The sequence below is a fragment of the Falco rusticolus genome, chromosome 2, assembly GCF_015220075.1.
Source record: "Falco rusticolus isolate bFalRus1 chromosome 2, bFalRus1.pri, whole genome shotgun sequence".
Classification (NCBI taxonomy): Eukaryota; Metazoa; Chordata; class Aves; order Falconiformes; family Falconidae; genus Falco; species Falco rusticolus.
In genome coordinates this window covers 18,878,757-18,890,696 of record NC_051188.1, presented here as the reverse complement: position 1 = coordinate 18,890,696, position 11,940 = coordinate 18,878,757, and positions in this window count along the sequence as shown.

Sequence of the window (11,940 nt, the reverse complement as noted above, 5' to 3'; positions counted from 1 at the left end):
CATGGTGAATGGTTGAAATACCAGTACATGCAATAGGAAATTCTGAGATTTTCTGAGCAATTACAGACTGCACTTGTAGACTTAATTTGGCTCTCTGCAATGTACACGTTGCTCTACAAGCCTGGTTAGGTTAGATGGTTATGTGCATCCCCTTCACTCTGCTGTACCCAGACCGGAGAGTGTTGAGTGAATGAGGAAGAAATGGAGCATTTACTTTGAAATGATTCAAACAGGAGGAGAAATAAATGGGGAAAAGGAGGAAATGTTGTTTATTTCTATTGCACTTGAGGTAGCTGATGCTATTCCTGATGTCTTACGATTTTACAAGTTTTTTGTCACATTAAAGTAAGATCAGAGAGGGAGATAAAATTATACTATATAACTTTAACTGGTGTATTTTCTTTAAGGAGAGGAGAGAGTTGTGGTGAAAATGTCAAGGGCCTCCAGACTGGCCATAAACCAAGTGACTTGAATGTGGCATTTTTCTCCGCTTCAGGTATATAGCTCCTACCCTCTTATGTTAGATTCAATGTTGTTAGAGTGATTCCCTTTACCTGTTACAAATATGGCGAATGTCAGATTTTAATAGTCTGAATCTTGTCTTTTAAGCTTTATTTCAATTATTGCTATGTCAAAGTAGCCTTTATAGCACCTACACTTTATGAATCTCATTATAGCAAATCTGTTTCAAATAATCATCCTTTACAATCCAGTATTCTTCCCATGAAAACAAATTCAATGTTCTCCCCATCTAGATTTAGCATAGGCTTTTTAAAGAGTTACAGTTATCTAGATGCACAGTATATCTCTGCATTTCAGCTGACATGAGACTGACCATTTTTCCTGTACCTGTCACAGATGCTGCCAGTAACTTTACACAGGTTGCCACTGTAATACAGGCAGGACAGCTTTCAGTTGTTCTTTGATTACTAGCAAAATAATTGCATTTGTTCAAATACACTGTTCGTAGAGTAACATCTTTTAAACGTAACTGAAGTAAATGCACTCAGTATGTTTATTAAATCATATATTAATATAAATGCAGATAATATATGTGAATATAGCATAGAGCAGTCACTGAAATAAATACTCCGAGGGCCAGATCCTCAGCTAGTATACTGGTATCCATTCACCCATACTGTGCTCTTTTTCATTAGGTTCCACTCTTTTTCAACACAAAGGAATGAGGCCACAAAAAATAGTTTATTTCAATATTGTCACTACAGTATAGGGTTATATATGCAGTACTGCTAAGGCAGTATGTGACTAGATACATACAGCTTTATGTGCATTTTTAATACTCTAAAATGAAAAAAGCACATCAGATAATCTAGTCTGACTTTAACCAGAAGGCTGCTTGTCATAAATTAATGGTTAATGCAGGAAATAAGCCTGAAAGGGACCCTCTGGACCTTCTAATGTAAACATTTGCTGCCACATGCAACTCAAGTAACTAAATACAGAAGTATTTATCCATTTCTTAAAGGTTTCTTGCTGGTATTAACTGCACTGAAAAACAGTCCCAAAATGTCATTACTTGAAAGGGTAGAAGGCTTAATTATTTATTAATTTTCAAGTAATTTCTTTTATTAATTTTATTCTTATTGTAGGATTATTTATACCGATTTGTGTCTGGTCAGGGCTGCCCATGAGTTTAAATAGTTTTTGTTCTTTGTGATGTCCACCCATCATTTGTTGTACCCTGTCCAGCCGTTTTATTTTACTGTTGCTACTAGTTTCCTTTCATAAGATTGGAAATGCTTACTATTCTCCTGATTATCCCACTTAGCTATTTGTGCATATGTTAGTTTGAATTCACCCTTGTTAAACATGGGTGACTAGTTAGTACACTCACTTCAGGTCTTGTACAGTGTCTTTAATAGAAATGTATGGCCCTGACACATCCTAGGATTGCATTTGATTATTTTTTTTTCATGTACAAATCAAATTAATAGCCTCAAATCAGTTTGTCATCAGTTAATATCCCGTATGTCCCTTGTTGCTTCTTATTAATGAAGCCGTCATTGACAGCAAGAGTTCTTGGTTCCCCCAAACTGAATGTAAGTTCTTTGAGCTTTGCTTCAATCTACTTTGATACAGTATTTTCATTCATACACCATTTTATTGAAGAAGGTCATTTCCACTAATCAGCTTTACCCCATGTTGGACATGTTTCATAGCTCTGTTCCAGCCCTCAGACTGCCATGGCCCTGAGCACATTACCCCTTTGCAGAAGTTTAGTTGGCAGAGTCCAAGGTCAGCTCTTTCACTGATAAGAGCAGTTGTGAAAAAAAGCTAGTAGTGAGGGCCTGCCTCTCCCTTCCTTTGAGAGCCACTTACAAGCTGAGGCTTTGCACGGGCCCCTGCCTGTGCCACCATGCAGCTGCGCAGCAGCCCTATTTGTACTGTCTTGCATCTCTGCAAGCCTGCCCCTGATCCAGACTCGCTGACTTGGCATTCTGGCTTGGCCCGGAACCTGCCTTGTCACTGTAGGCCTGCTGGGTAACCACTGGAGCGTGTCTGACCCTGACCACTGTCTCTCAACCAAGCCTTGACTCTGGCTTGCTGCTCCACATCCTGGCTCTTTGTGGGTGAGGTGACTGCTTTCACCTGCCTTGGCATTGTGCTTATCTCTTGGCACACCTTCTGTTGCAGAGCAGCCACCACTTGCTGCTCTCTAACACCCCACGCCTCCCCCCCCACCAAACACAGAACCCTCCTAATTCCCTCATAATTTCTATATAATGTGTGCTTTTGGGTGGGCAAGCTTGAAGAGAATGGTAGAGCAGATTAGGTCAGGACACCTCAATGAAGTAAGTGTAGCAAAGTGAAGTAAGAGAAAAATTACAGACTGTGTACCTAACATCTCTCTGAATCTCATGTTGCTTGTGTGCAAGTTTTTGTTGTTTGTCTCCATGGCATGTTCATTGTAATAGTAAACACTTTTCAAGAAGCGCTTTCCTATGTATTTGTATATGTTCTTGCACATTGGCAAAGAGATGTAATACAAATACTTTTTATAATTATGCCCTCCAATTCTTTACTATTTTTTAAGTTTATATTTGTAGGAGGCCAACAAACCACTAGATGGCAAACAATTTCAGCGGGATAATCGACAGATATTCACCCAATATTCTGTCATCAGCTTCATCATTGAGGCCACAGAGTGTAGTCCCATGGCAATTTATAGAAACCTGGGGTGAAGCTGACATGGTCCTTCTATTCCCTGCCTTTCCCTTCCTTTTGCTGTTTTAGTGTTCATGAACCAGGTGTGGGGTGGATTCATACAGGTCATCTGTGGAAAAACTAACTGGGAAGGGGCAGGGGGGGGATGGGGGGAGAGAGGAAAAAGAAGAAAGTAAGTGGTTTCCAGCCATTTCAGTTCCATGAACCAGCCTATAGACCCCCAGTGCAAAACAAGTATTCTGGGAAAACAACAATCCTGTCTTGGATTGTTTTATGGTACTGTGTAAAGGTACTACATATTCTTCTATTTGGAATAAAATTCCAACGTTCAGGATGATGAAAACATTACATATATATACACCAATCATCAGCAGATGATTTCTGTAAGTTACTACAGATAATCTCTCCGAGTCCTGGTTTTCTATCTACAAGAGATATGGCATGGAAGCATATTTACAAAATGCAAATCCAGATGTTTTACAGTTTTTCAAAATAACAAATCTACCAATTAATCAGGCTTATACCAGACTGTATATGATTACCTTTTTTGGTCATTATCAAAGTTTTGTGTGAATATGTGTTTTAACCTGGATTTTCTTGGAAGTAGAATTCTGTCAAATTATCCCTTTCAGTTGAAATGCTCAAGGAGATCCAGAGAAAGGAAAGGATCCATGTGGATCTTTGTTTTTTGTATACCATCTCCTGCTAACCAGCATGGGAGCAGAACCATCTCATCAAAGTTTCTTCTCTAACGTAGTATGATTTGTGATACCCTAGGATTCCCTACTCTTTTTTGGCATGAGTCTTTCGGTTCAGTTCTCTGACTACAGTTTCTCTATGATTACAAGAGTGCAACTAAGACCTCACAAAAAACCACGGGAGAGCAGCAGGTTGCATTACTGCACCTTGGCAACCTTCATGTGACTGTGGGCAGGAGCTGTCATGTGAACTGCTGACACAGAACATTTTCTCCCTGCTTTTTTCTGCAAGCTATGCCACCTCCAACCTGATTTTTCTGAGACCCATGTAAAAGACAGAGGTCTTCACCTGTCCCTGACAGTTTAGTAGCACAGACCTTCATCTAATGTTCAGCAATCAAACTTAAATAAAATGTAGTCATTAATCATAGGAAGATCCAGCCAGTAAGAAACTGGTGGAGATTCAATCTATAGCTGAGCAAGAGGGACACGCAGGTCGGGCACTTTGTTGTTACCTTCAGCCCAGAGGCACAGGGTTTGAGAGCAGTCAGGTATGAAGTAACCTGTGCTTGAAATAAGGCAGGAATGTGAAAGAGAAGTCATCAAACATGAAGGATTAATGGATATGTAAAATACTCATGGGGTGGTTGTTTTTATTTGGGGAACTAAAGTGGTTTGTAAGTCTTTCTGTAAAAGGCAGGTCATCTGAATACCATCAAAGTGTGTGTGTGGCTGCCAAGTGATTCTGCAGCTAAAGGGGGATTTGGGAACTTTGGGACTTTGTTGGTGAGGATCTGGTAGCTGCAGTGTAGCAGGACAGGAAGGTCTTTATTTGCAATTGCTTCGTCTTTGCTGGTTTCACTGTAGCACCTGAAATACAGTGGGAAACAGATGGAAATGTTTGGGGTTTTGTCACTCAAAAAGGTGGTGCTTTGGAAATAAGCCAGAGCCTGGTGATACCCACTCAGAGAGGAAAGCTTAAGAAGGGGATCTGTCTTATGACAGGAAGGTGAATAACTGCCATGGAATTCTGCTAAACCATAAATGATTTGTTGCTTCGAAGGCATGGTTCTGTCATACATAAGGGACTGCAAAATCTGTGTGAGAATTTGCATCTCTGAGTAGGAGATTTTAAAGTTAGTTGTCTAGAAGTCTTTATACTCTGTAATAGAAAGGTACGCGAGGTTTTCCACAGGAAAACTTTTCTTACTCTTCTGAATTTCTGAAATTCTTCTACTTCATGTTATGCATAGCATTTCATAGCAACAGCTCCTTCTGATGATAAGCTGGAAAAGTGCATGGACAGTTTAATGTGGAATTTTGAAAACAAAGCAGAATTTGTCATCACTGAGTTAGAGCCAGATTTCCATTGTGAATATTTGTCTCCATCAATAGGGGATCTTAAAGTGTGTTCAAAATACAACTGTACAATGTCATGAAATGGAAATCCACTGCAGACTATTAAATACAAAGATACCATGTCCAGCTCATGGCTGAAGTCCTTGATCTGCAAGTTTTTGGAAGATGGGCAGATATTCTGGGAAAGTTAGTGCTGGTGCCATTCTCACATTTTTTCCCATATGTCAACTTCCACACTTGCTGGAGCCAAAATACTGAGCTTGAGGGATCTTTGGTCTAACATGAAATGGACTCTTCTTTGGTCTCATTCCTTCCTAATTTTCATGCATATAATAACACCCTGAAGTTGAAGTTGTGGAGTTCTTATTGGTGGAGAGGAGCTGAGGACCAAAATCCACCACACCTTTCCTAGTATATTTGGGCTGGGGCAATCTTTTTCACTACTACCAGTGTCCCAACTCCTGAGCAACACAGCAATTAGTCTCCAATTAAACTAAAAAGCCATTTTCCTACCGCTCAAGATTTGTGCTGACAATGAATTACAGCCTGATACCCACTCCTGTTGCCTACTGGTGCCCACTTCTCTTCTCTGGATAATGCTGATATGAATTTTCAGTAACACATTTTTACTCTCTTCCCAGGAATCTTCCAGTTGTTCTCTAAAAAAACATGCAACAAAGTGTAAGCAAAATCTCCCCATTAAGCAAAGATGTTAATTGCTGTAGAAGTTGAAAGTCCTGCTGTCCTGTCAGTGGCAAGTGTGAGTGATGTATGAGATCCAGCATGCTGGTTGTTACTACCTTTGGAAAATACATCTTCGTATAGCCCACTGGGAATGAATGCATTTACTTTTAGTGGTAGCCTATTGGTTTGTAATGAGAAGCAGCACATGAGAAAGGCCTTAGTATAAGATTCTTAGCGAAAGTGTGATGCACAAAGGTAGCATACCAAGGCAGGAGGTTTGTGTGTCCACCAGGAGGCATAGCAAGCTAGGGCTCCATCTTGCTCAGGCCCCAACACGCTGCACGTACCGGCAAGTGAACGGAGGAAAAAGCTTTCACCTATTTCTAGAATAAGAATAAAAAGTGGAGAACTGGCAAGAAGTAATAAAATGCGTAGATGTCAAAATGTCCTCTTGTAAAAGGCTATAATTTCAAATAAATTTTGTTGATGTTGTTCAGAGTCATTGGAAGTCATACTTGATATGACTGAAAATAAAAATGCTAATCAGCATACAAAGAAATACTGGGGCTCAGCTTCTTAAGGTATACATCAGCAGTTGTTTAAGAGGCCAAATTAGATACCTCCATGTACATATGGAAAAGGACAACGTTTTAATTCTGCAAACATTTATGCATGTCAGTGATCATATCTGTTGTATCTTAACAATATAAAAGAGATTAAAAAACAGCCAGAGGCTTACCAATAAGTACTTGCATATTTGGGACTCCATGGGAATTCAGGCTGTAATAAGCTTATTGGTTATGCATGTCCTCTGACAGCGTAACTGGAGTTAGAAACAATGATCTTTCTCTTTGACACCCCAGGAGCAGGTAGATCACTCTCTCTATATATATATATATCATATATACATATATATATATATATCACTCTACATAAACTATATATGTTTTTAATGTGAACAGTGGTGTTTTAAAAGCTGCTAAATTTTGTAAATTCTGAAGTATTGGAATCAAAGCCTTCTTTTCTGTCATGTCAAAATTAGGTAGTCAGCTAGGAATTTAAAATCTAAACCCAAGCAAACAAAAAGTTATCTTCCCACGCTTGAAGACAAACCTGAATATAAGAGCACAAAAAGGAAATAAAGAGAGCCCCAAACTATTATTAAGGCCTCATGAGTTTTGGGTTTTTTTTAATGCCAGTCTCATGACTTTCTGGGAACTAATTTATTGAAAGCCTTGCTTTGGCAATTCTGTGCTTGGCTAGCTTGGGCTTGACCCAAGTCCCCTTTCTTCTTGGCAGCACTTAAAACAGTTGAGATGTAGCCTATGCTCCTTCATAATCCAAGATTGCTGTGTGCAGTCAAGAACCCTTAAGCATGGGAAATGAAAAAAGTGACCCAAAGCCATGGGACCCAGCTGGTGGTGTGGGCTGTGGGGCTGAGGTGAGGAGCCAAGGGCCCACTCTGCCTCCCTGGGACCAGCTTCTGCATGGGTTTAGTGCAGCTGACAGACTCTGACTGGTGTAGAAATTCTGGTTTACTTTTACATTTTGCTAGTTTAGCTGGCAATAATCCAGCTGCTGGAAACTCAGCTGTGTAGAGAGAACGCATCTGACATTTCCAGTTTTTCAGCATTTACACACGCTGCTGCTGCACACCAAACAGACACAGTGCGCGGCCATCTCCGGCAGCAGGTCATGTCCTGCTGGAACAGTGCAGCACCAGCGCCAGGCATTTTTGTGACTGTTCAGCACTTTCAGCAGTAAGGCAGCAATAAAACAATGCTTCCAATGTATTGCACTGGCTTTGTGTGTCGGCTCTTATTTCAAGGCAGAGCACTCTGCTGGTGTATATATATCATATAGTACATTTCTCTTGCACTGCTCCTAGGACTCTTAGCCAAACTACTGGCACAAGGCTGGAGTTAGTAACCCACAGTAGAACCACGGTCGTTCCAAACTGCTGAGGTAGCGCTCTACACTATTGCTTTTTTTTTAATGCACTTCTGTTTTCTGTATAGAAACAAGGGAAACAGAATCATGCAGCTCTCAAGTCTTAAAACAGGCCAAATTCTTTGTTTTAAACTGGCACAGCTGTGAAGTTAGCAGAGTCCTGCTGCATTACACCAGCACAGAGCTGGGCTGTCACTGTGCAGAGGCCTGTGCAAAGACAACTAAATGAATGTCTAGCTCCAGTGTTTATGCCCTATGTGATTAAGCATGATACTTCTTTTAGAAACCTTGAAAGCAAATGTCTTTTAAAGTGTCCTTGTAACATCATGGTCTCACTGACTTGCCTGCAGTTGGGATTTCAGGGCTGGTATTTGTTGTGCTTGACGGCTTTTATCTGTAGGCTGGTGTCTTACTAAGGTGGAAGAAACTTGAACTATTCAGTTATATAACAGAAAAGCAAATGCTTTTCCAGAAATTACTGTTTGTTTATCAAGGGAGGATGGGGGTGTGGGGGCTGTTTCCTGAGCCACCATTGTTGCAGTCCTTGCAGACCTGCTTGTGTCTTTGCCATTTGCTAGCTGGGACATCCAATTAATTAGACTGAACTTGTTTCCTTTTGTATCTACCCATCCTGGGTTAATAGTTTAGAGAATGTGTATAAAAGACTGAAGTTCCTGGCACTGCAAACATATGAATAGTTTTATTCAAAAGACTAGTCTCACTGTGTGAAAGACCAAGATGTCATCACACAGCAGCTAAAGCAAAAACACTTGACTTTTTACATCTGTATTATTACAAAATGCTCATATTTTACTGAAGCAAAAATACTCCAGTTAAAACACAAGGTCAAAGAGTTCCATGCTTTTATTTGAGTGTATTATTTTTTAATAGATGTACAACAGAAGTTAGTAGTTGTAACAGCATGCCATTATATTCCAGAGCACAACCTGTGTCAGGGTGTGCCTGTCCCTCATGCAGATGTCAGGCTTTCAAGCAGCCCATGTGACACCTGCAGAAATGCTAACAGGCAGCCCATGGGCATCCTGTCTTTATACTGATGTAGTGTGGTGCCCAAAACTGAGCTGTACTTACTGTAAACCAGCCTCTGAGGTGTGCTTAGTTGCTCTCAGATCCCCATGCTCTAGCAGGTGGCTTGATGTTGCACAGCTAGGTTTATGCTTGACAGAGTGCATCTATTCTAGAGGAAGAGTGTGGAGCATCCCTTGGAAAGCAGCTGAGATACACCCACTTAGACCAAATACGAAATCAGGATTACCCACATCTTTCTCTGCAGTATCAATGTCTCAAGCACATCTTCCTCTGCTTCACAAGAAAAAAATCTGGGGGAAATCCTGTTTTCTCTTTTCCTAGATTTTTCTTAGAGCTCTGACATCTTGTGTGAAGATGTATAATGGTCCCAGCTTAATTTAGGCTAAACAGTATCTTGTAATCCATCTTTGTTTGATATGCTATATCATCTTTCTTGTCCCATGGATTTGTTAGTGGCCTTGCCTACTGTATAGGAAAAATACCAGGCCAGTGGTTTAGATTTCACTGAATCTGGAAAAAGTTAGCTTGCCAGTTCTGCAAACTAAAATGCATATGAGAAGTTCTTTGACTAAGATGATCAAGACTACTAATGAGACTCATAGGTCTTGTGAGACTGACTTTACTCTGTATTTCAACTTACTGCAATAGAATGTACTAAGCCTTTGAGTAAATAGATTATGTTAGGTACTACACAAATAGTTTTGTAACTGATTTCTGAATATATTAAGAAGGAGATTAGCAGGTAGAGTGTCTTAAACTGATGAAGAAAAATGTTAGCAATTAAAAATCTCTTTCATAGGTTTTTAAAACCTGATGAGAAGCAAATGTCATCTGGTTATACTAACATCTTGAAGAAGGCCTGAACTTTCTATATAGCATTGCTCTGAAGGCTCTAGTTTTGATGAAGAAATTTCAGCAGCAGTTCTCATGTGGCAAGGTGAAGAAGTGAACACAGAATGCACCTACATCACTGTGCAGGTGGCAATGCAGTTGCTGGTTTTACTCAAAATATCTGAATTAAAAGCCCCTATGCAGACTTCGGGTATATCTTGATTTTTCTTGTAAAACCACCTTAACAATACAGCCTCCCTTGCTGTGTTTTCCAGGATGTGGTGTTTCAGTGTTATCATAAAACTACTAATGAAAAAGACACACAAGCAAAAATGTATTCTGCTCTACTCTGCTATTGAAAGGTAAGCAGGTTCCAGTGAGAGCTGGATTCTCTTCTTCCATACAGAGTTGCATAGTGGGACTACTGCCATCAGATTTTGTATATGTGTGAGAATGAATATCAAAACAAGCCTTTGCAAATACAGTGAACTTTAAAGAATCTTGGGTGGAACCGTGACAGACCCTTCCATAGGGAATGGTAGCGCTTCCGAGGATCTTAACAGTTGGCAATTGCATTTTAAGTTAGAAATTTTAATTGCTAAGCAGAGGTATAAACAGGAATCTAACTCACCATTTTCATGGTGTGTTGCATTTGTGAAGAAGGGTTTCAGAGCCCCAGCAGTTGTGCAGTAACATCTGAAATGGATCTCTGCATAAATGAATTTCCTTAAAGCCTAAGTTGCCTAGAACAACTGACTTCCTACAGTAACAAAGGATTTTCTGAACAGTTGTGTAACATGTATTTCTTACATTCTCATAAAGAGAACTAAAAATTGACCTTTCAAAAAGAGGGAGTTTGGAGCAATCGCTTGCTTTTCTGTAGTCTCTTTGAAACTTTCCTTTACAGAATTAAACCTTAGAGATTCCTTCCCCTGTTTTTCCTCAAGGCATGTGTAGTTTGATCACTGACATGCTCTCTCTGTGGGCTAAACCTAGTTTTATTTCTAAGAAAATGTTGAGCTCACTGGAGCATATAACGTGCCATAATGCATTATGTTCATTTAGCCCAGTTGTGTATATATAACTGTTGTTGATTCCCCATGCTTCTGAGAAGATGCAAAACCAAAACAAACCCAAACATATTTTCGACAGAATTGGGGTGATGAAGACTTCATCCTAATTACTAACTTGTTTAAATTCTGTGTTTCAAGCTGTTTTTTTCTTTTAATACCTCTTATATAAATAACAAGAATATCCAGAAATACAGTAATTGAGGACAAGAGAATATTGCCCTCCCTCTTATACTCTTTTGGCGTGTTTTGACTTCAATAACATTCTGGAGCAGTGAGTTTCACAGTCTATTTTGTTCTTTGATGAAAAGACAACACTTGGTTCCAAATATGTGAGTTGTCAGCTACACAGTCTGCCTCCTCTTGTACTGCAAGACGGAGAAAATGAAAGCTAACAAACCACATTCTCTATTCTACTTTTATGTTTGCAAGCCTTTTGCTAGATCTTGACCCAGAATTTCTAGGGAATATTTACTAAAAAGTGACCTAAATAATACTGTACTTCCCATTTACAAACAGCTTAAGAAAACAGAACTTAGAAAGGAGGAAAGTAAAGGAAGGGAAATGGGACAGCAACTACGCTTTTCCTAAAGGACAGTAGTTATAATTTAGAGTTGTCCTCTGATTTCTTAGGGCAGGTGACAGATACTTACCTCCTTAGGCAGTACTGTATTCACTGGTACTTAGTGTCAAATCCAGTGGACTGACCACTTGCCTCAGTTTAGGCTGCTGAATGCTGCAGTGTCACCATCTAATTTGGGTTAGTCAGTCCCAATCACCTGCTGTTCTTCCCTACTGACCATCCTGCTGGCTGGTTTTTTTGTTAGTCACTCCTTAGTGATGCTGTGCTTTTTCATAGGAGATCACATATAAAAAGACAAGTAATCCTCATTGCCCCAGGAAGATTGTTTTTTTACAGAGCTTTTTGTTTCCCTTCTAGGAGCTGCTGCAACCCCAGGCTGAAAAGGAAGTTTTAGATTAGGGTGACTGCTAGAGCTGAGCACATTTATGCTGAGTTAGTTTGCCCAGACTTTTCTCATATTATTGTAATTACATCACTGTTTCAAATTTATGCTATGCTTTTTCTCAGTGGCTGACTTGTTAACAAAAAT